Here is a 27,362-nt window from a genome sequence, read left to right on the forward strand (position 1 = left end):
TATCTAGCGACTGGGGTGTTTCTAAAATTACTTGGCAGTTGATTCCAAAAAGTGGGGCCAGAAATTGAAATTGATTAAATTTCCAAATTGGTGCTATTTTGTCAAGTTTCACATTTTGTAAGGATTGTTTATAAATGAAAAATAATATAGTGGTCGATCGTATCTATCTAGATACCAAAATACACAGTAAGGGAAGAGAAAAAAATTCTAAGAAATTCATTTTCTTGTATTTAACACCCGACGGTGGGTGTTCATTGACGTGGGCGTCAATGAAACTATTAGTTATTACAGAAATTTTTACATTGGGAGAATTTTCCATATTCTTTCTGATTAGCTTTCACGGGAATAGTTACGTGTATTTTCGAAGATACGGTACCTGTCTACGATCTACAGCGGACATGGACGAGCATAGGAGGGGATGATTAGAAAAAACCCGAAAAGTGACAAATCAGAGGGAATTCTAGGGCTATTTTAGAGAAGACCATGACGAGAAAATGAAGAAAGGACATTTTACATAACAAGGGATGAAATGAATAAGGTAGGTATATCAGTGTTAAGTGTATTTCTGTGATAATTAAGGGTAAAGTGATGGAACAGAATCGGGACTGGTTTGCTGCAGCACTGCCACTGCACTGCACTGAACTGGTTGGTAGCGGCATAGGCAGCCAGTATCATGGGCATGGCTTTGGAGTGGACACGAGAGTGGTGTGCACGCATGTCTGGCTGTGCAGTTGTGAGATGGCTGTTGCATGTTGAGTAGTGTAGGCAATTTGTAACATTAAATGTTGTGAAGAATAGTGGTACTGTCGCTATCATAACCTTGTTCATTGAATGAGTGCTGTTGCTGATCATCGAAGGGTTCATTTCTATCCTGCCTGTGGGGAATCTAGTACAGGTAGGACTATACTATACTAACTATGGTAGTCTATGCCAATGCTGTAGTCCTGTACACAGCACACAATTTAAAAAATCATTAAAATATCACTTTTGTGACCAAAAATAGTAATTTCCATACAGTTTCAATTTAGTTTTCATTAGTAACTTGGGGTAATTTTTGTATTCACCAGAGCACTCGAAATATGGCACAACAATTGCAGTTTTTCAATCTCTGTTTTTAATTGAGAAAAAACAATTTAAAGAATCAAATTTACTTAAGAGCCAAATTATATGATGAATAGCTGTAATGGACCCTGACAGTGTCAAAAAGTCAGGCATTTGTCCCAAAGAAAAAGAGAAAATAAGCCAAACATTGCCAACCTTATTTCACCACACAGGGAGGAGTAACAGAGAACAAGTGGTCGCTGATAGACATCTAAAAATCATGGCATTATTAGGGACGGTGATTTTACACGATTTTGGAAAATGGGCGTAGAATCTAATGAACGGAAACGGCACTTGGCTTTGAAATGGAAAGTGGCTTTTCAGTCGGAAAATCACAGAAAAATATTCTTTCCTCAAAATGCACAGAAAAGCAATAGAAATTACTCCAAAATTTCAAGAAGATATGAATATTAACCTGCATCAAAACACGACTTCACTCGATACAATCAAAACGGAAATATCACTTTTTCACAACGTCTATGGGGAAACAGAATTTCTGTTTTTAGACATGCTGAAATGGATTTAAGATTTTCTGAAACGGAAAAGGCCATTTTTGAAACAGAAAATCAGTGTCCCTACATTATCATGAAAATGGGAACCATTAATACTGTACACTTCGTACACCAGCACTTTATTCAGTCACATGCACAGTTCCGGTTCCGTATTTCTAACTTCCATTCACTTTTTACACAAGTGCACACGTAAGACGAGTGGTTCTTGAAACCACTATTTGGCGAAAATGATTTAAAACTGATTGAAAATGTCATTTCTTGGGCTTATGAAATTTCATAGCCAGTCCAAATTAGCCATGATATCCTGTGTGCACAAGCAAAATAGTGTTTCTAATTTTCCAAGATTCTCTCTACAAACAAACTAAAATATTCCATCTAACAAATTGATCTTTATGATCATCCAAAGTTCAGACTTATCAAGCATTTTTCCCTTTTCTTCTATATCTATTCCGCCCCTCCCCATTCGAAATATCTAAAAACACAAAATCTTGCCACCAATTTTCTCAAACACATTTACTTTCAGCCAGTCATTTCATTAGCTTATGACAATAAGCCAGTTCACGGTTAACTCATGATCAACTTTGCTCAAATGACCTTTGCAATTTTTCATTTGGATAAGTACTATCATTTTCAAATGTAGATGTTGCGTAAGATTCACCGGTAGAGTATTCAAATTCAAGGCATTGTATATACAAGATGACTAGACTAGTACATCGGGATAAAGTTTGGAAATCTGTTTTATTGTCTGCCTTTGGCACATTTGACTATTGTTTAGGCTACTGTCAAATACCAGTGATTATGAAGGCTCTTCTTATTACTCTTCAGCTTGGATGTGATAAAATGAATACTTTGAAAGGAATACATGAATAATCATCAAATCACAAATGCCTATTTCAGTGAATTTGAAAGCCACCTTCATGGTTTATCTCAAATGACCTTTTTCTGCTCGTGCGCAGTTTTAAAACCGTGAACAGGCTTATTTGTCGGTGACTACATGTGCCTTGAAGAAATGATAAGTTGAGGAGTAGGACATACATCCTGGAGTATCTGGTCAGTCAGTGATTTTTACTGACATTGCTCTAAGCCAATCAGCTGCAAGGATTTCAGTAGCCTATAACAACTTCTTGGAGAAAATCATCAAGAAGAATTTTCTGAAATGCCTCCTCCCCCTCCCCAGATTTCTATACACTGCACTGCACATGTAGCTCATAAGCTTGTGGCTTGTGTATACTTATAATCTATTGCAATCCGGATTATTGATGTGATGCAATCTGTCACAACCGCAAGAATAATAATTCTATTTTCCTTGTTAATCCATTGACCACTGAATCCTGCTATTCTTTCTGTTTCTGTTTGTGGTAACTCCCGTAGGAACTCGGCAGGACAGCATACATGTATTTTGCTGGTAAACGCCAAGCTGGTATATAACCAATTTAACATTTTACGTCCAGGTTAATCAGTCATAGTGGCTGACGTAATAGACGACAGATATCACTCTTGGGTCTTGTTATCAAAGAGGAGACAATGGCAGAGTTGGGATTTGAACTCACAACCTTGCGATTATGAGTCCAATGCTCTAACCACTAGACCACACGACCCGTGTTGGCTTTGATCAGAAATTACTGTGTCAGTAGACAATGGGTTAATATTAGGATGGGATGACTACCTTTCACTGCTATTTGCTCGTTAAAAAATTTGAATAGTTTGAAATTTGAATATTTGAGATCTCTGAATTATCAGAAAATCAACAACAAAGTGGACCTACTAGTCATCACTGGTCAGCCATATGTAATGGGCGAGCTCACACAGGCGGATGTCCAAGCAGAACATCGGCCTATAACGTTCCCATCTACACTGGTGTGTCTTGAAAAGTTACAAATGTTTGGAATTCATTTAAAGGTAAATGCTAGTTTTGGTAACGATATCAAAATGAGTTCGTACATAATCCAATGAAATGACCACCAAAGTGTCTCTGTTTGTATAAATAAAATGCATGTGCCAAAGGATTCTGCAAGAAGAAATTGTGTAATTGCTGAGAAATCAGCAAATAAGCACAGGATTCGGGTAGAGCGTCGGGCCCGACGCTCTAAGCAATAATTATACATTGTCCCACGTGTGCTTATCTGTGTTGGGGATCTTCGGTGTGAACATTTTTCAGCGTAGATTTCAAGATTTCACAAAGTTCAGTTAATGTATCTGTACCAGATCTAGATCCTCGATGATATACTGACAATTAAGCCTTGTTTTACAGACTTTCTCATGAAATCTGTGTTTACTGCAACTACTGGAATTTCTCTTTAAGTTTAGCATAAATTTCATTTGTTACTTTGCACTTTGTTGTCAAATATCAAAGATCATAGCCATACATGTATGATTAATCAAATGTCTCAAGTCATTAATCAACATGTGGCAAACATACGTAGTGCAAAAAGTAGTGTTTGGTTGCCAGTTGTTGTCAAACTGATCAAATGCATCGGTCGATGGTTTAAACTTTTCTCCCAGGCCTAGTTAATATGGAAAGTGGGAACAACCAATCTCTTGCGGTAAACAATAATGAAATATGGAAATTTGTGATGAAAACATGATATACCACCCAACTACATGTACCAGTACCTGTAACTTTTCACTACTTTCCTTTAAAGTTTGCCTGTACTTTTATAGTGGTGAATAATCCTTCTTTGTACTTTCAATTTATTTTAGATGGTACATAATTGTAAATTGGAAATATACAGGTGTACATTTATCATATATGATCCTGTGATTGATGATCACAACTTTAAGACAGAATCCACTATTTTAGAGGGGATTAACATTGTTTAGTTTTCCTGTTGGGCTATTTTCCCTTCTGCTTATTTTAATTACCTGGTATACAGTTTGCAACTTAAAGGGATATTTGTTATTTTTGGAAACTTAGGGCTTTAAATCGCTGGTAAGGTTTTTTGTCTCACCTGCATAGCAGAGTGAGACTATAGGCGCCGCTTTTCCGACGGCGACGGCGGCGGCGGCGGCGGCGGCGGCGGCGGTGGCGGCGGCGGCGGCGGCGGCGGCGGCGGCGGCGTCAACATCAAATCTTAACCTGAGGTTAAGTTTTTGAAATGACATCATAACTTAGAAAGTATATGGACCTAGTTCATGAAACTTGGCCATAAGGTTAATCAAGTATTACTGAACATCCTATTAGAGTTTCATGTCACATGACCAAGGTCAAAGGTTATTTAGGGTCAATGAACTTAGACCATGTTGGAGGAATCAACATCGAAATCTTAACCTGAGGTTAAGTTTTTGAAATGTCATCATAACTTAGAAAATATATGGACCTAGTTCATGAAACTTGGACATAAGGTTAATCAAGTATCACTGAACATCCTGCATGAGTTTCACGTCACATGACCAAGGTCAAAGGTCATTTAGGGTCAATGAACTTTGGCCGAATTGGGGATATCTGTTGAATTCCCATCATAACTTTGAAAGTTTTTGGATCTGATTCATGAAACTTGGACATGATAGTAACCAAGCATCACTGAACATTTTGTGCAAGTTTCAGGTCTCATGATTAAGGTCAAAGGTCATTTAGGGTCAATGAACTTTGGCCGAATTGTGGGTATCTGTTGAATTACCATCATAACTTTGAAAGTTTATTGATCTAGTTCATTAAACTTGGACATTAAAGTAATCAAGTATCACTGAACATCCTGTGCGCGTTTTAGGTCACATGACCAAGGTCAAAGGTCAATGAACTTTGGCCGAATTGGGTTATCTGTTGAATTACCATCATAACTTTGAAAGTTTATGGATCTGATTCATGAAACTTGTACATAAGAGTAATCAAGTATCACTGAACATCCTGTGCGAGTTTCAGGTCACATGATCAAGGTCAAAGGTCATGTAAGGTCAATGAACTTTGGCCATGTTGGGTTTTTTTTGTTGAATAACCATCATATCTCTGTAAGTTTATTGGTCTAGTTCATAAAAAGTGGACATAAGAGTAACCATGTATCACTAAACATCTTGTGCGAGTTAGAGTAGTTTTCAAAGTCAGCACTGCTGCTATATTGAACTGCGTGATGCAGGTGAGACGGCCAGAGGCATTCCACTTGTTTTTTTTGGGGGGGGGGAAATGATAAATATGTTGACATAGAAAGAGATATTGTAGGCAAGTAAAAGTAATTAAGACAACATCCCTCTAAAAGCTGCAATGTACAATTTCCATGTCTTTATCAGGTTTATTGGTTAATTTTTTTTTTTACAATTATTCAGCTGATACGATACATGAACGTGATGAACATACTTGGGCTTTGCTGGAATGGATGTTAGGGCCACTAATTAACACAGACTTGAGAAAAGTGTCGGTAGTTGTAGAAAATTAGTCTAGACCAAACCATTCTGAACAATATTGAAATTAAGCAAATGAATGACTTTCACAGGATGTGTTCACTGAATGCGATTTTACGATATGCAGTTAACACAATTACAGGCCTGATACTGGTAAGAAATACTATGAAAATAGCTCAAATACAATGTCAGTTTTCCTTCCTATGACACGACAGAATTTAATTTGGTGTACTTTATATTTTCAGGCTTTTTTGACTTACATGTAACTTTTGGGCAATTTTTTTTGTTACAAAAAGCGTTGGTTACTATTATATATTCCATATTTTTTTCTTCATAAGTATGAAAATAAAATGGCAATTTCATGAACTTGTTGTTACATTGGGGAACAAAGGATATTAATCTTGACCTTATGAATGCTGTCTACCTCTATAAGATAGTGAATTCTTTTAAAGTAATTGAGAATACCTGTAACTCTGACAAGAAATTAAATTTTACGATGTGTCACTTTACAGTACAGTGTTGTGTTTCTTGCATAGATATGAAACCATTTCATACATGTACCTGCAAATGTCTAATACCTGTGTGCCATTTCAAGATGGGCCGTCATCCTTCGTTATTTAAGACCTTGTAATCAATTTTACAGGGATGTTGATCTCTCTTGTTCTTCTGCCAAAAGAATTCCATTTGTAATATCTCAAGCTTTGTTTATTACTGCGTGTTAAATTTGCAAGCTGTTCTCGCTACCAAATCTCATCAGATTTCAACGAGCTTTATTTTGAGATGATGACTTCGAAAAACTTGGTTTAATCAATTTGATACTCTTGGACTTCATAGACTATTCTATTGAGAGCTTGATTCTTTGAATCCAATATCAAATGTAAGTTAGAATGGTATTATTCTTAGAATTATTGCTGTTGTTGTTATTTTTCCTTGTTGTATAGAGGGGGGGAAGTGGGGCTTGGGGGGCCACTGGACCCCCAAAAGTTCCACGACAAAGAAAAATGAAAAGGAAGGGGAAAGGATGGAAAATCAACGTAGGGAATCATTTTCCTGGTATGGCATCGCAATTTGCTCCACATTGTTGAATGAGTGCTATGCATGAAGTCTTTTGTATAGCACATTTTTACATAGGATTGTACATTACTTAGTTGAGCAGAGCTTTTCTCTTATGACCAAAAAATGCTATTCAAATTTGTAAAGCAAAATTATTCCCTTAGCATTTTTTTGAATAGTAACTGTACTGTTTGTCAAAATCTTTCCCAAAACTTCTTTCCCTTTAGAGAGGGCCCATGTTCACTCACTCACAACATTTTATAGCTCTTGCCCAATTTGCTGTATTGTTGTTGTGCTCCCTCAATTTTGGGGGTCATTGTGCCACTGTTGAACTGTTATTTTCATATCATAATAATAATACATATGATTTATATATAGCGTCTTTCCATTTTGATTATATGCTCAAGGCGCTTAGAAGAGAGTAAAACATAAAAGTAAAGAACTAAGAAAAGTATAAGGAAGGGTAAATTACAAATGTCTGTCTTCAAACCTAGTACCTGCTGGTGAACAAATGCAGTTTTAGGTTGCCATAATTGTAATCATCATAGTCATCATCTTCTGTAGCCCTCACCCCACCCCCTCATCGATAGATACAACTACTTCCCTTCCAGAATAAGAGCTGACATTATGGATCTTCCTAAAGGCCTGGTCACACCGCCTGAGCGTTGTTGGAGTGGTCGTGGAGCGGTATGGAGAGAGGGTTGAATTTCGCTCACAAAATCGGGGAAAAATAGAAAAAAAAGAAAGAAAAAAAAATCGAAAATGGTGAACGGTGATGATTTTTTCTCTCCGCTCCACGACCGCTTTAACAACGCTTGGGCGGTGTGACCATGCCTTAAAGAAGAGACCATGGAATAAATTAACTACAGAGAATGGCAGGAGACCATTCAGAATTAATTGAGTTCAAAGCCAAGCTTGTATACATGTATGTAGGAGCAGATGCCTGCTTCCTGATGTAAACATCTGATTATGTAATCATCTTCTTGCAGTTCTCTGGTGCGAAATTAGTCATTAGTGGTTTCATTTACGCTAATGACCATGGCATTTTGAGGAGATAAATCCGAGATGAATTATAAACGACAAAGTACGGTATGTGTTTTAACTTCTATTAGAGATCAAAGACACATATTGCACTGGATTAATTTGTTCAGGTGTAGAAGATAGAAATAAGAAATAATTGTCAGGACTGTGTGTCTTGAACTTGAATTTACATAAAAGTGTCTTGAATCTGTTTGATACTCTTTCTACATGTAGTTCATGCATCAGGTAAGGAGTAAAAAAATCTATATAGCATTGCACACAGAGTCATTGCCCTCCATTCTTGGTGCATCAACCTCTCCAGAGTACACAAACTGTACATGTATATGGATAGTTGTACATATATTCAGACAGTTTTGCTTCATTATGACAGTGTACAATGAACATCGTGTCTGCTGCGGCCTTTGCGGAGTGACTTTACATTCAAAGCATTCCTTTAGTGTTCTATCCATTAAAAAAAGGATTGTAGAAAAAATATCAGATTTTTCTTCAATCTTGAATATGTAGGCCTACGCATGTTTATAGATTTATCTTAAATGCAGATGAAACTTGCGGGGGTGAGGCTTGAATGTTTGCTTGCATGGTAATGTGCACCTACGATGTACAATGTATAGCGTTATAATTTGATGCATCAGAGACAACAGATGTTTATAATGCAATGCATGTTCAACCCATTATTGCCACAGTCACAGAAGTGCCATACATGATTTAGAATTGCTTATGAAGTACATTTTTATCTTTAACTGTGTTTGATATATGTCTAGTGCCATGTCCAAGTTGTTTGAAATAGTGTTTGTTTGTACATACATGTAGTGTACAGATATTTGTTTTGAGATGACATTCACTGACATTGTGAGTTCTTAGGAAAATTGTCATACGCAGTCCTGACTGAAATATATACATGTATAATTTCATGTGTGAGATGCAAGAAGGGCAATTGTTGTACAACTGTGTACACTCATAGCCTAGCCTATCTGAAAAGTGCAACGTTCATACTTTTGCGTATGTACAGTACTATCCAAAAATGTTCCATCACATGACCACATCAGTCGCAATAAGACTACATGGTGCATTCAGCTGTACTTCTACATTGTAACTACATGTACTTCTTGCGGTAGAATTTAACTTTAGCTGGCATATTTTGAATTTATAATGTACATAAATCGAGCACATTAACAAAACTGTAAAGGTTTACAGTATTTTTTATTTCCAGCAAAGAGCCTGAGTCTTATTGCTCTTTAAAGGAAAACATTCGGGCCTCTGTAACACCAGTAACACAACGCTTAATGAATGAATGCTAGATTGTATGGTCGATTCTAACATGACTACAAATCAAATATTAAGTTTGGTGTATTGGCCTCTGGTGTTAATATTTTCTTTCTCCATTTGTAAAATGAGAAATTGATAAAGCTTTTATTTATCTGAATGCACTATAGTCACTTGTTCTTTGATGCAGACTGCATCTGTTTTGTCAACTTTGTTTATCTATGATTTATTATCTCGGACTTGTCTTTGTCTTCTATCTAATGATTTCATCCTTCAAAGAAATAATGGCTGAACGGATCATGAGTAATAGTGTTGACATAATATCCTATTATGCAATATATTCTTGTACAGTCATTATAGATAATAAATGTGTGTTTGTCTTCAAGGAGTTTGAAAGATGATGCATGTTTTGTGAGGGAATACCCTGAGTGAGTCAGCTTCTAATTTTGCAAGAAGATGAGAAAATGAGGCAACTCTTTCTTTGAAAGTTTTTCGACCCCTCTCCTCTTTTTCTGATGATTCTCTTTGTGCTCCATTGTATTTCTTCCTGTCTTCCTTTCTTTCTCAAAGTAATGATGATTGATTTTCTCTCACCATGCGATCCTTTTTGTTCATGCAGATGTACATGTACATGTACTTACATGTATTTTTACTCCTTTCTATTGACCTTTTCTAATTTGTCCTTTTAAATTCTTTCTAACTTTTTTATCTCTCATCTATCTTCCAACTCCCCACATAAATACCTCTCTTCTCCATCTCTCTTACCCCCCTCTCTATACATTGTATCTTTCTATGTTTGTAGAGTGTATCTTTCTCTTCCTTGTTTTTGTTTTTGTTTCTCTTTCTCTCTTGGTCTTTCTCCCTCTATCTGTTTATCTCTTAGAACTCTTTCTCAATCTCACATTTTTGCCTCAGCTCTTCTATCGATCCCTGTTTACCATCAGCCCTCCCTTTATCTCACTCTCTTTCTCTGTTTTAATATCTCTTTAGAACTCTTTCTCTATCTCATATTTTTATCTCAGCTCTTTATTTCTTACATTCTCTGCTTACTATCAGCCCCCCCCTCTCTCTCTCTCAAATTATATGCACGAAACTGGAGAGCAGTCTGGAACTTTGACATTTAAACACATGGAAGGAGGGGGTGTTGCGCAATCACAGGATCATTCTCCTGTCACATGTGGGCGGCGAAGGTTTTCTTGATAAAAACCATTTCATCTCCATCTACACTTGTCGCCTCTAAAGATATTGTTCGTGTCTGCTATCTGTGCATATTAAAGGGCTGTGCTGCTTGGGCAAAAACCATCCAAATTAAAGGGGTGATGGTTTGTTGTGCACAGCAGGCAAAGAAAAATGAATGTTTTCATTGATCATAACATGTAATTGTATATATACCGGAATGTGCAATACTTTCTCATTGGTTTTCCTATGAGGGCTCGCTTGCCTCTGGCCAATAAAAAATTCACTTTTGCGAGCCCTGGCCCATGGAAAAAACATTTTCTTACTCTTTTCTTTTATTTTATTTCTACTTAATTACATTTAATTATCCAATTTCAAATTGTGTTTTTTATTTACATTGTACAATATGTGTATGTATTTTTGTGACCAAATAAATAATAATATTAACAATAACATTCATAGAACAGTTTGTAGTTAAAGTGTATAATTATTCTTTACCTTCCCTGGAAATTCAGATTTATCAAGGGAAATTAAATACATTTTTGCCAGTTGATACATTAGTTTTGCATTTTCTATTGCATGAAAAAATATTATTAGCTTATTTTTGGTCTGCGGCTTATTAATTGAGCATTCAGCTACAGGCAGAGATGTTAGATAGGAGAGTCTGGGATGCTTAATCAACTCTTGTTTACAGACTGTTCTTGCAACTTTAATGCAACTGAATTACATAGTGCAGGCTTGTTTTGTTCTGATCAGTTGTTTCTTCCATGGAATAGACCTGCATCTTTAGATCTTCAAGATAAGTTCCAGTTTTGGTAACGATCTCAAAGTGACTTTTTACAGAAGCTAATGTAATGACCACCCAAGTGTCTGTTTGTATAAATAAAAAATGTGCCAAAGGATTCTGGGAGAAATTGTGTAATTACAGAGAAATAAGCAAAATAAGCGCGGATTTGGTCACTTCCGTCGGGTCTTTATTCCAGCAATAATAATACACTGTCCTATGTGTGCCTATCTGTGTTGGTGATCTTCAGTGTGAATGTTTTTCAGCGTAGATTTCAAGATTTTACAAGGTTCAGTTTATGTAACTGTACCAGATCTAGATCCTCGATGATATTCTGACAATTAAGCCTGGTTTTACAGACTTTCTCATGAAATCATTGTTCACTGCAAATACTGGCATTTCTCTTTAATAGTACATATTGCTGATTTGGGGATTTTATGGACGTCGTTATGAGCAGTTGATGACTTTCACCTATCCGCCATTTTGGATTTGTTGAATACCACGATCATGATATTATGACCGAACGCAGAGGGCAGCAACACATGGTCGTCTTTCTGACTTAATGCAGACGTGAGTGTAAACTAATTTCAGTACAATTGAGTACAATTGAGTGATTGTCATGATTGTTGTAAGTGAAGTGAGATCGTGTTTTTCTGGTTGATATTTGTATAGGATTTAGGAGTAGTTTCTGTTGCTATTCTGTGCATTTTGAGAAAAAATATGTTTTCCGTGATTCTCCAGTTTGAAAAGCCACTCTCCATTTCGTAAGGCCGGTTCCATTTTCCGTGATCGCAGAAAATCTCTGTCCCTATTGGTCCATCCATAGCATGTGACATTCAGTGTGAGAATTTAGAAGCCTTCGGCTGTTAACGAGAAAGTACCTTCTCTATTCTGAGACATAAAGTGCAGATCTTATGTCCATGTCGAGTTATGAAAACGATGGCACAACATTTGCTCCTACAACAAATGCTCTGGGTTTTATTTCTTCTATAGGGTTGCAATTGGGTTTTATGTTAGGTGCAGGATAGTGTATAGATCCAGGATTGAAGTTTCCACTTGGTGTGTGGAATTCACAGCGGAGCAATAGAGCAGTTCGTAGTTACTTTATGGACAATTTTGGTCAAATGACCTTTCATTTCTTTCATTACAATAGGCAGATTTCAAAGCAAGATATTATGTAAGCTTGCCTTACATAGCAGGATGAAGAAATTGAAAAGACCGGGTGACTAGAATTGCACACCAATGAACACTTTATGAAGGTATTTGGTGCATTCCTATTTTGACTGCATATCATAGCATGTTGCACAATGTACTTGGCAAAAAGTGAAATACCAGTCGTTCGTGGACGCATTGTTGTCTTTTGTGGGTGTACATGTAAATGAAAACCACTATTCAAAAGAATATATGAATCAAACTTGGTGCTTATCTCATTCGATTTTAAAGCACCATGTCACTTTAGTACAAATGACCTTCCTCTGATCATGCGTAGAATATTTTGATCATGCGCAGAAAGTAATTACGAACTGGCTTATTGTCGCCGGAGTAAATGTGATGGAACCATGTAAAAAGGACACAGTGTCATTTGATCAGAATTTCATTCCTCTTTTTTTTGTGATCATATTGAGATTTTAAAAATTCAAGTTTTATCGTCCCTTTAATAGTGATATGTATGTAGCTGAAAGCCCCAGTGGATAAGATAAACATTTTAGCATATTGGTTGACTCCCACTATAATGATGTTCGTGTAGGTGTACTGTTATCATTGCTAGATTGTGCGATAACTGTACATGTACGTGCATAAGGCTCGCCACTGTAGAATAATGCTCTGAAAAAACATGAGAAGTGTCTCTTTTCCCCCTCAGTTTGCATCCATGGATGTGAAAACCTGTTGAGAAGAATCAGAATCAAGTATTTTTCCTTCTGCCGCTAACATTTTTACAGAACTTGTTGGGCAGCCTACTGTGTTGGGTATATGGTTGTGGGAACTCTTTTTTCTTTCAGTGCACGATTGCTTCTGCATTGTTAATTCAAGTGCATTTTGAGGTTGCAAATTTACAGTGAAATATTTAGCGCATTGTTGAAACGCTTAAGTTTTCAAAAGAAGCAAAATTGTCAGTGATTGTTGTCAGCAAAGCGTACTGGTTCTACTGGGTATCAGAATTAATTATGTGATATTGATTGCGAACCTGTGAAAATTGTTTTGCATGATTTGTATTGCACAAAAGTTTGATGCTACAGTGTTAATGTAGATATACTGTACACAGGTGCTCAAAGTTTAAAGCTTGTGTATAGTTTTGGTAAATCCACCAAAATGCACCTATCACTATTCCAATTCATTGCTAGCTAATATGAATGGATATGCCCTAACAGTTAGGATGTGGAGGATATGAAATGAAAATGTGTTTTTCAGGATAAATTTTGCGATTTTACATGGAAATTTAACTTGATCGGGTCACCCGATCAAATTAAAATATCTGTGTGTTTTTGTCTTTCAATTAAATCCTATTCCAAATCATGGAATGGGCTGAAACTTTCAAGATATGTTCTTTGTCTGTAACTTTTGGATATCTAATCACTAAATTTATAAGATAAGTGCTTGAATGCCCATTTTTTAAATTTAAAACAAGCATCGCCGAGAGAGGGCGCTATATATCCAAGATTTGAATATTTGACATTTTCTCAGAGAAGTGCAGTTGGAAAAATATCTAACGGTCTCTACGCTTCAGTAAGACAGTCATATTAGATGATATTCGATTATCAATCACATTATTGACCCTTTACCAAAGCTATACACAGGCTTTAACAGTGAACCCTACCAGAAAATGAACATAAATTGTTCAAGTTCTGCAGATATTTAATTGTGAAGTCACTTGATAAAACTACATTCCACAAAGATTGTTTCTTTGGGCTTGAAGAACATCGAGTGTTGTTGTCTACATTCAACTCTCAGCATGAAGGAGTGCAATATTGTGGTGGGGTTCATTATTTTGTGTACAACTACTACCCTTTTACACAGGATTTTCTTAGCTATAGGTAGGGCCAAATTGCCATTTAGCCCCACCTATAGTACGGGGTTAAGCTTAGCCCACTTTTGTTTTACACTAGCGATCTTAACCCTGTACTATCGCTCTTAGCACCGCAATTGGTGGGATAACCCTGCTTTTTTGCAGGGCCAAAAAATCCCGTACTATAGGTGGGGTTAGCCCACTTTGCAAAAATGCTGTGTAAAAAGAAAGTGGGCTAAGCTTAACCCCGTACTATAGGTGGGGCTAAATGGCAATTTAGCCCCACCTATAGTACGGGGTTAAGGAAATTTTAGCCTGTGTAAAAAGGGTATACATGTATACTATAGCCTAGGCCTATTATATATTCTGCCTTATTTCATTAGAGTGCTTTGAAAGAAAGCAACTGATGTGTGCAAACAGTGGGATATTGAGTTTAGGGGAAGGATTTTTTGAAAAATTACAAGGAAGCAAAGCGAGCAAAAAAAAGAAACACTGCAAGAAATAATAACTACACGTACATGTAGCCTCCACACAGGAGAAATCTCACAAATTTGAATGTAATTTCATGCAGAAAAAATGTAAATGCAATTCATATAGCTTTCAGTTGCAAGTAGTAAACAATATTATATGCCACTCATAATATTGCTTGATCATGCCATAAAGTGCCACTGATGTTTATTTTTAATATGCATGTTGGCCCTTTAAAGCTTGTGTATAATTTTAGTAAATCCACCAAAATGCACCTATCACTATTCCAATTCATTGCTAGCTAGTATGAATGGATATGCCCTATAACAGTTATGATGTGGAGGATATGAAATGAAAATGTGTTTTACAGGATAAATTTTGCGATTTTACATGGAAATTTATTAATAAGCCTGAGTCGAATCGATTTTAAAATCGGTGTTCGATCGATGTCATCGAACACCGGTGCAGATTTTGCAAAATCGATGCATCGAAAAAAAAAAAAATACGTCGGCCGGCCGGCCGATTCGTTTGGTTTACACAATCAATCATCAAAATATCAGTAATGCCCAACTTTACTACTACTTACTTGATTTCTATTGCCCCCAAAATGAAACCGATTGAGTAATCATGATGCTATTCACCATTAATTTGAAGTTTATTTCGATCATAGTTCGAGTCTTACTCGTCTGCTCGTGCCGAGATAATTTATGCACGATGAATTCATGAATGGAAGTCATGGCCATCGATCGTGCATGCGCAGTACTGTTCTTTAATCAAACCAGAAAATGGCCGGAAATTGACGCGATCAACGTAAAATAAATCTTGCTTTCATGAACAATATTAATATCATGACCATAGAACATTATTTAATCGTAATATTTAACAATAATTTGCATATGATAATCATTAATATGAATTTAGAGCTTGATGTGAAACGTTTGTATTTCGTTTCAATTTTCAATGGCGGACATCTCATGACGATCGACTTGACTTCGAGCTAGTGCACTTGTCTAAAAAAAATAATCATCACATCAGGATTGATTCTCGAACATTGTCTACATGCAAAAACTCTGTTCAAGTTCGTAATATCACCATATAATAACATTTTACATGACAAAACAGAGAAAATTGCGTTTGATTTTTTTTCCCATCAATTTGAAGCTAGTTTGTGCCCAACTTTGGGCTCTGATTTCATGAATGGGAAAATATGTCATACGTCATCGAACACGCATGCGCATTGTGCTTATTTTCTCGGAGCTTGGAGGAGACGTCCGTCCAGAGATGGAATAACAATAGAAATAATCCGGCCAGTATTAATTCTTCCATATGAACATAACATACTTTGCTGACATCGTCAATATTCTTAGTATGACCATAAAATCTTGTTAAATCGTAATAATTTAGATGAATTTAGGGCTCGATTCGAAACATTCGTATTTATTTTGATCGCATGCTCAATTGCGTCTAAAAAACTGGATTGTCATTATCAGGATTAATTCTCGAACATCGTCATAACTCATATTCCACAATCTTTCCTCACAATCATTATATCAGCATTGAATAGCAATTCAAATGACCATCCAGAGAAAATTACGTATTTATTCCCATAAATTTATTTGGAGCTCATTTTGAATCCAACTACACAATCTCAGGCAAGTTACAGCGCTCTCCGTTGATTGCACTTGTTTGCTGGCGCTGACGTCAAGCACGCCTGTCGTTTCGGGAGAGTGAGTGTACGGAGCTGCGGACGGGGCTGGTGAATGGACTGCGAATGCTAGTTGACCGAAAATCATTCGGATCGACTCTGTGCGATTCATGTCTTTATTATTGTTTCATTTTTAACTTATATGTTGTCATCTTCAAATATCATTGTTGAAGATATTTTGGGAAGAATTCTGCTTTGGTCCCCGGCCTTTTTTTGTGTGTTTTGTGATCATGGAAAATACAAACGAACTTTGCTGTCGTCTGCTTGTGAAACGCCCACCCAGCACCCAGCCAACGCCGCGCCAAGCGCCAGCGCATACCGTCAGTGCGTAGTGCATATGCAAAGCGCATCGCATCGACGCAAAAACAAAAGACTAAATTTTCCCCGCCTTCAATATTCGATGCATCGATGTTCGATCGAATTAGAGCTGTCGAACACCGGTTTTCAAAATAATCGATATGACTCAGGCTTAGGCTTAAAATTTAACTTGATCGGGTCACCCGATCAAATTAAAATATCTGTGTGTTTTTGTCTTTCAATTAAATCCTATTCCAAGTCATGGAATGGGCTGAAACTTTCAAGATATGTTCTTTGTCTGTAACTTTTGGATATCTAATCACTAAATTTATAAGATAAGTGCTTGAATGCCCATTTTTCAAATTTAAAACAAGCATCGCCGAGAGAGGGCGCTATATATCCAAGATTTGAATATTTGAAATTTTCTCAGAGAAGTGCAGTTGGAAAAATATCTAACGGTCTCTACGCTTCAGTAAGACTGTCATATTAGATGATATTCGATTATCAATCACATTATTGACCCTTTACCAAAGCTATACACAGGCTTTAAGTATGACATTAAATCATCTTCCAGCGCCCAGGTTTCACAACTACTGTAGTGTAGTTCATTCATTAGTCATTGTGTTTCCAGAAATTCCAGGAAAGATGTATATTCTTGAATAGTTGATTACATGCAACTTCATCATGTAGACCTGCATATATACACTAGGGAATTATTTTTTTGTAGGCCTATACAGTTAATTACACTGTCAGCTCTGTGTATGTACAGGCGAACTTCTGTAATTTGCATATATACATGTACATGTATTGATAACCTGAGTCAAATCATTTTTAAAGTCAGATTATGGATATTAAAACATTTTATGGTAGACATTATTAGTAAAACATATTTGAATTGTAGCAATTGGTTCAAGTTATTAACCTGAAGCCTGTTTCCAAATGAATTTTGTTAAAAAAAGAAAGAAAATCAAGCAAAGTACATGCATTTCATTGGTTGAAATTACTGATTTTAGAGACTTTGTGTTTCTAATGGTAACTCTGTCTGCAACAGGTTGAAATTTCAGTAGGCCAATGGGGGGTTTCAAGTCCGGTGTTGGCGTTGGTGTTAGTGTTGGAATTTGGATTGCTTCCCCTAGCTCCAAAACTTATTCTGAGTTTGTAAAACTGGTCCAGATCACATTATTGACATCTCAACAACCAATGAGTGACTTTTCAGGAGCATCCTCATTTTATGTTTGGTGTTATACTCAAGTAAAAATTGACCTAACACCAACACCATAAGGTCAACACTGAACTTGAAATCACCCAATGCATACATGTGCATGGACATGTATGTATCTTTGATGTGACATTCTGCAAAATCTGTGCATCTTTTATTAATGAATACCAGTAATGTTTTACAACTCGTTGTAGGCCTTCATTTACATCTCTTCATCTCTAGTGGCTGTTCCAGGTTGAAACTCATTAGCACCTGCAAATGAAAACTGCATGTTTTACATCATATCGAAGGTAATGTAAATGAATTGATTGGATATTTGCCAATCATGTTAAATAGTTGTGTGTAGGATGATAGGATCAGTAGCTGAAAATTCAAGAGCTACTTGTCTCCCATTCAGATTTACATCACAGTTTGAAACTTTTTATTTGTAGTTGCAACACTTTGTATTAATCTTGTTCATATAGTATAGACCCCCTAAAGCACAATAAAGATTAGAGTCCAAGAAAAAGGTATTTTGAAATACAATGAAATTTGCAGTAATTAAAGGAAATTGTGCGATTAAAAGCGGCTGTTGCAACTAAAATTATTATGAAATAGGCCTATATCTAAGAATTGTCAATTTCTATTACAGTTAATAGATTGGCTTTGCGAGAGACATGTAGAACCTTGTCAGTTATTCTACAGCAGACACATGGATGGAGGTCAACACTTCTGGTCATTGACGATAAACAGAATTGTAGTTCTAGATTGAAATTTGACTGGAGTCATGACTGGAATACCAGTGGCCGGTAACACAAAGCTTTGCAATGATCGTAGAACATTTCTCGATGATTGATTCCATTACAATCAACCATAGAAATCAAGCGTACGATTAATCGTCAACCTTTGTGTAACTGGGCCCAGGTGATCTTGCTCTTGATTCCTGGTACATGCATATTCAGGATGGACAATCCAACAGTGAACAGGAACATGAGTCGGTTTCAGATCAATTCTATTTAAACCGCTACCAATACAGGAAATGACATAGGATGATAGGACTTCAAGTTATAAAAAAGTCTGTTGCAGGTTTGCAACCATTTTGCCTACCTACATGTACCTTATAGACCTACTCATGCTGACCAAATATAGCCATTGACTGCAAATTCCCTAATAAGAATTGAAAATTGTCTCAAATTCCTGTCAATGGTCTAATGAAAATTTGACTGCAAAGTCTACTACATTTACCACCAAATAACTCTATCATTCAGGACATTGCACTATTACAGAATGCATTCACATGACAGCTCTCTGTAAAAATACAAGAATGTTTTGATAAACATAGAAATAAACTTAAATTTCAAACATATTTAAAGTACAAAATTTTTCCAGGAATAAAGATAAAATAAATAGTCCATCTTTATCATTTATTGGGAGTTGTAAAGTGGCCTATTGGTAGATTTGCCTAACATGTACATGTATACATTGTAATATCAGATTTTTATGCCTGCAATGTTGACATATAATTATTCTTTGGGAAAACTGTCTCCATCTGTGATCTGACCCATTTTTAAAGGTCAAGTCCACCTCAGAAAAATGTTGATTTGAATCAATAGAGAAAAATCAGTCGAGCACAATGCTGAAAATTTCATCAAAATCGGATGTAAAATAAGAAAGTTATGACATTTCATGACATTTTCAACATTCTCAACATGTCGCTGCTAGCTGCTAGTGGAGGGTGGAAATACATGTACCTGTACACCACAAAAATGGCTGTAAATCTGGAGCTCCCAGACCGCAAGAGAATCATTAAAATGCCTTCTTACACCTCTGTGAACCTCTTGCCAATCTGCTATTGTAAAATGTAAACATTGAGCAATTCAACATTTTTGGGCAAGAGTGACACACTTTCGTTTTCCATTTGACGTGTACAGTACATCAGCCATCGCAGTGCGCTGAAGTATTTGCTCTGGTCCATAGTTCAGCGACCTTCTGTATTTTGGTGGATAGTCTTGAAAATCCAGACACTTGGGGGTGTTGATCTCTGCATGGTCGTGGTATTGATGGTTTACCGTAGTTTAATCCTGCATTTTCAAAGATGATCAAGGGGATTAATGAGATTTAGCAAAATATAACTTAAGCTAATGAAGAGTTCTCCTTCCATTTTCTTGTGAGACCCCCCCCCCCCCACCGCCACAAAATCCCTGAAAATATGGGAACAATCGTGAGTTGGGCTGATGAAGTAACCAATTTTAAACCAAGAGGTTTGTATGAAAATTGACCTTTTTTGACCTGACTGACTTTGTTGTCAGGTCCGACATTTTTAGCCTTCGTCCCCGTGTTTTTCTGATACTGCCCGCAAACATTGGAAAAAAGGGGGTCTTCAAGCAAGACTAGCCCTCTCTGACCCTGTCAGTATCAGAAATGCACCCATTGGGTAAAAGAATTCTTGGCATTTTTCAGCTATGGCTCACCGTTGTCCTCCTCTATTGTTACCTGCCCATAGTTTCCCACAGATCTCTGCTTGTGTATAGTCTTCGAGCGCAGACTTGTATTTGACAGTTTAACCAATTATATCATGTCTAGATTGAAGACTAAATGCCAGAGGCTCTGTCTTTCCCTTGGTAGAGCCACTTACAGTACATAGTGAATCTACGTGTAGTCTCACTACTTCAGACTCTGCATTATGCACTCTGTGGATTGTGATACAGTAGCTAAGGGTCTGTGCGTGTAGACTTGCCTGTATATTGTGTGGTCAGTCTCGACCTCGTTACGATTCTTTTAGATGTGAATTACATTGTCCAAGTATATCACGAATGTTCAAATGTTCGTTGAAGATGTCCAATGATGTAATGCCTGTATTGTAAAATGTTACCCATGTACCATGTAGGCCTGTATAATGCTAACTCTAAAGGGTAAAAATACATGGGGGTGGGGGCAGTTTTGCCCCCAAGATGCTCAAAAGTGCCCTCGAAAAAAAGGTTCCCCGGAAATCCCATTCATTGCAATCTTTAGAAAAAGTGCAATGCCATATTTCATTGACTTACTAAATTCTAAATAATTTTTTCTTTTCATATCTTGAAATCAACTCAAATGTTTGCCATTGTTTTAGTCTCCATTTCAATCCAATTGATATTTGAATTTTTAATTGTCTAATATTCCTCACTTTTTAATATTGTATTTCCTTTTTCGTTCTATTTTATTATATTTAATGATTTTTTATGTACACTTGCTCTTTGAAATTTATTTATTATCTTTGTACATTGTAAATTGTAATTGTTTGCTTTTATCCGTGACTTGAAAACGTTTTATTGTAAACATGTTAATTTCAGCCTTCTGGCTTTGTAACATGTATTGTTTTTTATACAAAATAAACCATGATTGAATTGAATTGAATTAAAGGCTATCCAATGTTGTAGATATAGGCAGTAAGTTTTGAAAAGTAGCCCCTGGAATTTTTTTTTTTTTTTGCCTGCTAATTGATATCAATTTCCTTATTACCCTTTTCCAATTAAAGATGGTCTTTATCTCTTGACCGTTAAGCTCTATAAAAGCATGTACATGTACAGTCATATATATGTATATTAAAGGATTACTGATACAATATAATGGACATAAAATCACAGAAGGGCAATTAGACAGAATTCCCCCCTTAAAATTTCCCTTTTATTTTGGCCCCTTCCTCTGAGAACAGCCTACACGTATGTTTTATTTGACAACAGCAACAGCAACTTTACCATAACCCATGCTTTGAATTTATTATTTTCTCTCATGATCATTAATTAATACTCAGGAAGATAGGCTTTATTATTATTCCATCGTTTGTTTATCTATGTTCAAATCTGAAAAATATTGATCTTATTTCTATTTGAAGCCTTGTTGTCAAGGCCATTGTTTGGCTTTTCTAGATTATGGTATTCCTGTCATGTGCCATTGGGATTGAAAGTACGCTGCAAAACATTGGTGTTTAATAATACACTAGTCTCCAATACTAATAATTTACATCATTGTTGAATTCATAGTGTACATGTAAGTTTAGCACCTAAATCTATTGGTGTTTAAAGGACAAGTCCACCCCAACAAAAACTTGATTTGAATAAAAAAAGAAAAATTCAAAGCATAACATTAAAAATTTCAACAAAATCGGATGTAAAATTACAAGAAAGTTATAGAATTTTAAAGTTTCGCTTATTTTCAACAAAATAGTTATATGAACGAGCCAGTTACATCCAAATGAGAGAGTTGATGACATCACTCACTCACTCACTATTTCTTTTGTATTTTATTATCTGAAATATGAAATATCTTTATTTTCTCGTCATGGTCATGTGAAATGAAGTTTCATTTCTCCCTGAACACGTGGAATTCCATTATTTTAACATTTTGTGCGTCAGGCAAGGAGGTCCTAATCGTCAAATTCGTAAAAATTGAAATATCGTAAATTCAAACAATAAAAAACAAAAGAAATAGTGAGTGACATCATCGACTCTCTCATTTGGATGTAACTGGCTCGTTCGTAGAACTATTTTGTTAATAATAAGCAAAACTTTGAAATGTCATAACTTATTTTGTATCCGATTTTGATGAAATTTTCAGCATTGTCCTTGTCTGATTTTTTTCTATTGATTCAAATCAAAATTGTTCTGAGGTGGACTTGACCTTGAATATATTCTGTTTGTTAATATGATAACACTTTTTGGAATTACAGTTTATTCAAACTCTATGGTGTATTTTTTACATCTTGGCACGCTCCTTCCTCAACATCACTTTAACACCTTATTTTGGTAAATTGCCAAATTGCCTACTTGTCCACTCATCACTTGGTCTACCTTCATTTAGTTTACTGCCATTCCATCCATCAACATTTCATGATTTTTATCTAACAAGCATTAGGTCCAATCAATACTTTTTAAAAGCACTAGTTTGTCTATGACCATTTCTTCTCAATCATTTGGTCTAAATGTCCATTCTATTTTCATTCATTTTGCCCCATTAATATTTAGTTGAATTAGACCAAATTGGGGAAAGATCATTTGCTTTTGCATGCCCACTTTGTGGAATAGCCTTCCTGAAGACATAAAAAATGTACCTCTGTCGAAACTTTAAAAAATCTTATAAAAACTTTGCTATTTTACTCTTAGCTCTTTATGCGCCTTGAGCACTCAACAGAGTGGATTTGGCTCATTATTATTATTATTATTAAATGGTGTATGGACTAAATGGCTGTTTGACCAACCTATTATTAGATGAAATGGTGAGTGGACGAAATGGCAATTAGACCATGTGGATAGTGGACGAACTGATGGTAGACCAAATGATAGTAGACGAGTTGGTCAGTGGACAAATTGGCGTTAAACCAATTGGAAATAAACCAGTTTTGCATTGTACATGCGCATTAGTTTTTCTTTTTACCTTGCTACTGACTATAAAGAGACACTCACAAATCATGTGCATGTATCTATTCATCTATTCCCCATGAGATAAAAATAGAAATATCCCAAAATACAGAGATTACTGTACAGTACTGAGTAGCAAGTACATGTACATTCATCCATAAATCATTATCTTTGGATGTTATTCAGACTCTTTCTCTTAGCTTACCCAGTACATCATCCTGTTAACACACTCTTTTTTGCATGGTTGCCATATGTTTACCAGCCAATTAATGGCCCCCGAAATAGAAGGCAATTCAATTTGCGAGGATCTCTTGATTATTTTTATCCGCCAAGCCAGCCCGCCCACTCCATTCATGCTTTTGCGACGGCTCGATCTTTCCCTTTCCCTTTTTTCCTCGTCTCAGTTTGCTTCTACCGGATGTAAGTACGTTGATGAGGATGTGTATAGATCATTAGATTCATCAGACAGGTCCTGTTCAGACTTATATTTAATACTCTTATATGCTTTTCACACTTCACATATTTTCCTTAACACCATGAAATTGGTGGGGCTAAAGGGGGGAGGGGGGCTTAGCCCCACCAATTTCCTGGGGTTAAGCTAAGCCCACTTTAGTTTATCACTACGTTTTAGCAAAGTGGGCTTAGCTAACACGGTAAATAGTACGGTACTATCTGGCCCTGCAAAAAAGCAGGGTTAGCAGTCTTACTGTGGTGCTAAGAGATGCAGTGTGAAATGAAACTGGGCTAAGGGAATGTTGGGCTAAGCCTTAGCCAATCACAGAGGTCGAAATTGCATGTTAATCACGCTCTGTGTGGCAAAAACATCAATTTTCATGAGCTGTGCGATAGTCCGGGGTCAAGGCGTTAACCCTGGCTATAAAGCAAATAATATGGGGTTAAGAAAGGCTAAATAAAAAAAAGACAGTATGATAATAATAATGATAATAATAACAGTATATTTACCCAGGGTAGCCACTTCAGTTTCGAAAACTGTTCTTTAAGCGGGCCCTGCTATTATTATTACCTGGCTATTACCTACATGTATTCAGGTGCGCACAGCTTTTTGAGGGATTACTTCCTGCCGGTACCCACTTACATGTGTACCTCACTTGGGTCGAGTGCAGCACACTGGATGAATTCCTCGCTGAAGGAAATTATGCCATGGCTGGTATTTGAACCCACGACCCTCTGTTTCAAAGTCCTGAGACTAATCCACTTGGCCACGACGCTCCACTCTACATGTAGTATGGGGTTAAGGAAATGCAGTGTGAAAAACATCAGTCTCAATCTCACTCTCATGATGTTTTCTGTTTAGTGGGTGGGAGTGGGGAGGGGGCTATACTGAATTGGAAATTTCTATTGAAGCAGTTGCATGGCCATGATATTTAGATATTACCCTCATGAAAAAGGGTATCTTTACATGTATGCAGGGACTTCCCTAGTGCTGTTCTAGGTTTTATTGAGGTACATTAGAATACTAGCAATTGAAAGATTGTAAAGACAGTGATTTTCCGTTTCAAAAAATGGTCTTTTCTGTTTCTGAAAATCTGTACTTCCGTTTCAACTTGATCTAAAAATGGAAATTCCATTGTGTCACTGAAATTGTACACAACAAAAACCTTAATTCCGTGTTGCAAAGGTTAATTCCATGAATTTTTACATGAATAGTTTGAGAACCGAACTGAATTTCTGGTTTATTTACTGGTAAATAAAACGGAAAATCACTTTCCCTATTAAGGGACTTCTTTTTCTACATTTTCAGTTTCAATATTCAAGCATATTACCAAATGACATTTCTCTGGAGAGCATTTTTCATTCCAATACTATATCTTCTTCATTCGATGAATATTTTGGGGATTTTTTTAAAAGGTGTTTGATGAGTATTTTGGAATTTTTTTTAAAAGGTGTTTTCTCTGTCCTGTTTTCTCAAAAAGGTTTAGCGGGTTTTATAATATTTAATAAAATAATAATAATGCAGTGCTTATATAGAGCACATATTTGGCATCATTATCATTTCTTATCGAAGTTCTGCTCAACCTTCTCAGACGGTCTTTCAAATCTTTAGTTAATATGCATCTTCTCATAGATTTTCAAATATTATCTCACATTACCACTATTAGCTTGAGAATACCATAATATTTTGAATTTATTTTGTAATTTCTGTTATTTCTTTTATTGTTTTGTTTTATTCCTTGTTTGTTAAGTTCATTGTTTTTTTATCGTAAAACATCTGTCGATTCAGCTTTTAAGCTGTGATCACATGTTTTTAATAAATCTTGAATCTTTAATAATCTAATGTCCTAGGTATGCGCTTCCGAAGGTCCTGGATATATTTCTTTTATTTCTTTTGTTAGCCCAATGTTGATACTCCAGTCTGGTCTGAGATTCTGAGTCACATCATACCAAATCTTCAGACCAGCTTTTTCATGATGATCTTATAATCAGTTATGATATATCCCCTAAAATTTTCATGTGACAAGAATCTTGCTATTTTTAGAGTATATTTGCATTCAAAAGAATCATATGTAGCTTTTGGATCAGAAGTGATGGAAATTTTCATTTTCGGTTTCGATCCATTCAACAGCAGATTTCTGACTTTCAATCAGTCCAAGAACTCATGATCATGTTAATGTAATGTCAACAATAAGATCATTCATACAACATACACGTATTTACACAACATTATTGGTACATGTGGGAGGGTGATACATTGTTCATATGAGAAATCTGCATAAACCATGGTTATATAATGTACCATAGTACAATTGAAACCTCTTTTGAGAATACAGACCTTTGTGTTTCCCTCAAAGAAGTTCAATTTGTGTCTAGAAATTATAACTGATATGTTTTCGTTTGCAAGGAAGATCCTAGTTTTGATTCAAATCAGAGTTTTGAAACTCGCAATGGTGGGAATGCTCCCAGTGTATGTTTACTGGAAGCAAAGGGGGAAGTCCCTGTCCCTCTATGTTCATGAGTCATGCGCCTTGATTAGACATTGACCTACTTTGTATATTTCTCATTTGATGGACATACTGGAGTGTTTCGGAACAAGAATTTAAACCGAAAGCAATCTTGAGACACGATTGCGCAATAGTTGTAGGTAGGTGGGCAGGCGGTAGTTCTCATTTTCGATTCAGAAAAAATTCCCAATCAAAGATGGCTCGTAATTAATCCAATCTATTTCAAGATTGTTTTTATAAATATATCAGATCCTTGTTCCTTTTCCCTTCCATTTCTGCTGAGATCCTTGATCATGATACTTTTTGAGATACCATCCTTATCAACAATTTGAAACTTTTCATTCCTTGGAATCCTATCACTGTTTTCTCCTCTACATGTATCTGCACTGTTATATGATTTAAGAGTGTATTTAATATCGTACTAAAAATATAGCAATTTTTAGTTGTTTCTTTCTGCGTAATAAGTTTAACCATCTTGGAAAGGTAAGATGTTACATTTGCACTTTATTTTTTTTTTTATGTTACATCACTAGCAATGATTATTTCATGGAATCAATTCAATGACTACTTGTTTCTACATGTATGTATTCCTACTTGTACATTTTAGTTCCGACATGTCCGCATGACAACCACGTAATTTGTTGTATGACTTTTAGGGGGCTTCATGATGATGTTATGATGATTGCAATGATATTAACGGCAATGGTGATGGTAATGCTGATGATGACGACAACTAGAACAACAATTACGACAATGGTGATGATTTTAACAGTGACAACATTGATGATGACAATGACGTCAGTGGTGGTGGTGGAGGTGATATTGGTGATGATGGTAATAACAATGACTAGTGATGGTGATGATGGTGGTGATGATGATGATGATGATGATGATGATGATGGTGATGATGATGATGATGATGGTGATGATGGTAATAACAATGACTAGTGATGGTGATGATGGTGGTGATGATGATGATGATGATGATGATGATGGTGATGATGGTGATGATGATGGTGATGATGATGATGATGGTGATGATGATGATGGTGATGGTGATGATGATGATGATGAT

The 27,362-nt window shown here is 36.2% G+C and overlaps 1 protein-coding gene across 1 annotated transcript in view; it reads left to right on the forward strand.

Moving 5' to 3' along the window:
• The first annotated feature begins 327 nt into the window (after positions 1 to 327).
• The window catches only part of LOC121405814 (anti-apoptotic protein NR13-like), a 45,071-nt gene continuing 18,036 nt past the window's right edge, over positions 328 to 27,362 (forward strand). Inside the window, 2 exon segments of the mRNA XM_041596772.1 lie at positions 328 to 538; positions 11,675 to 11,832. The gene's annotated coding sequence lies outside the window, so the exon portion shown is untranslated.

The sequence above is a fragment of the Lytechinus variegatus genome, chromosome 19 (genome assembly GCF_018143015.1).
Source record: "Lytechinus variegatus isolate NC3 chromosome 19, Lvar_3.0, whole genome shotgun sequence".
NCBI lineage: Eukaryota > Metazoa > Echinodermata > Echinoidea > Temnopleuroida > Toxopneustidae > Lytechinus > Lytechinus variegatus.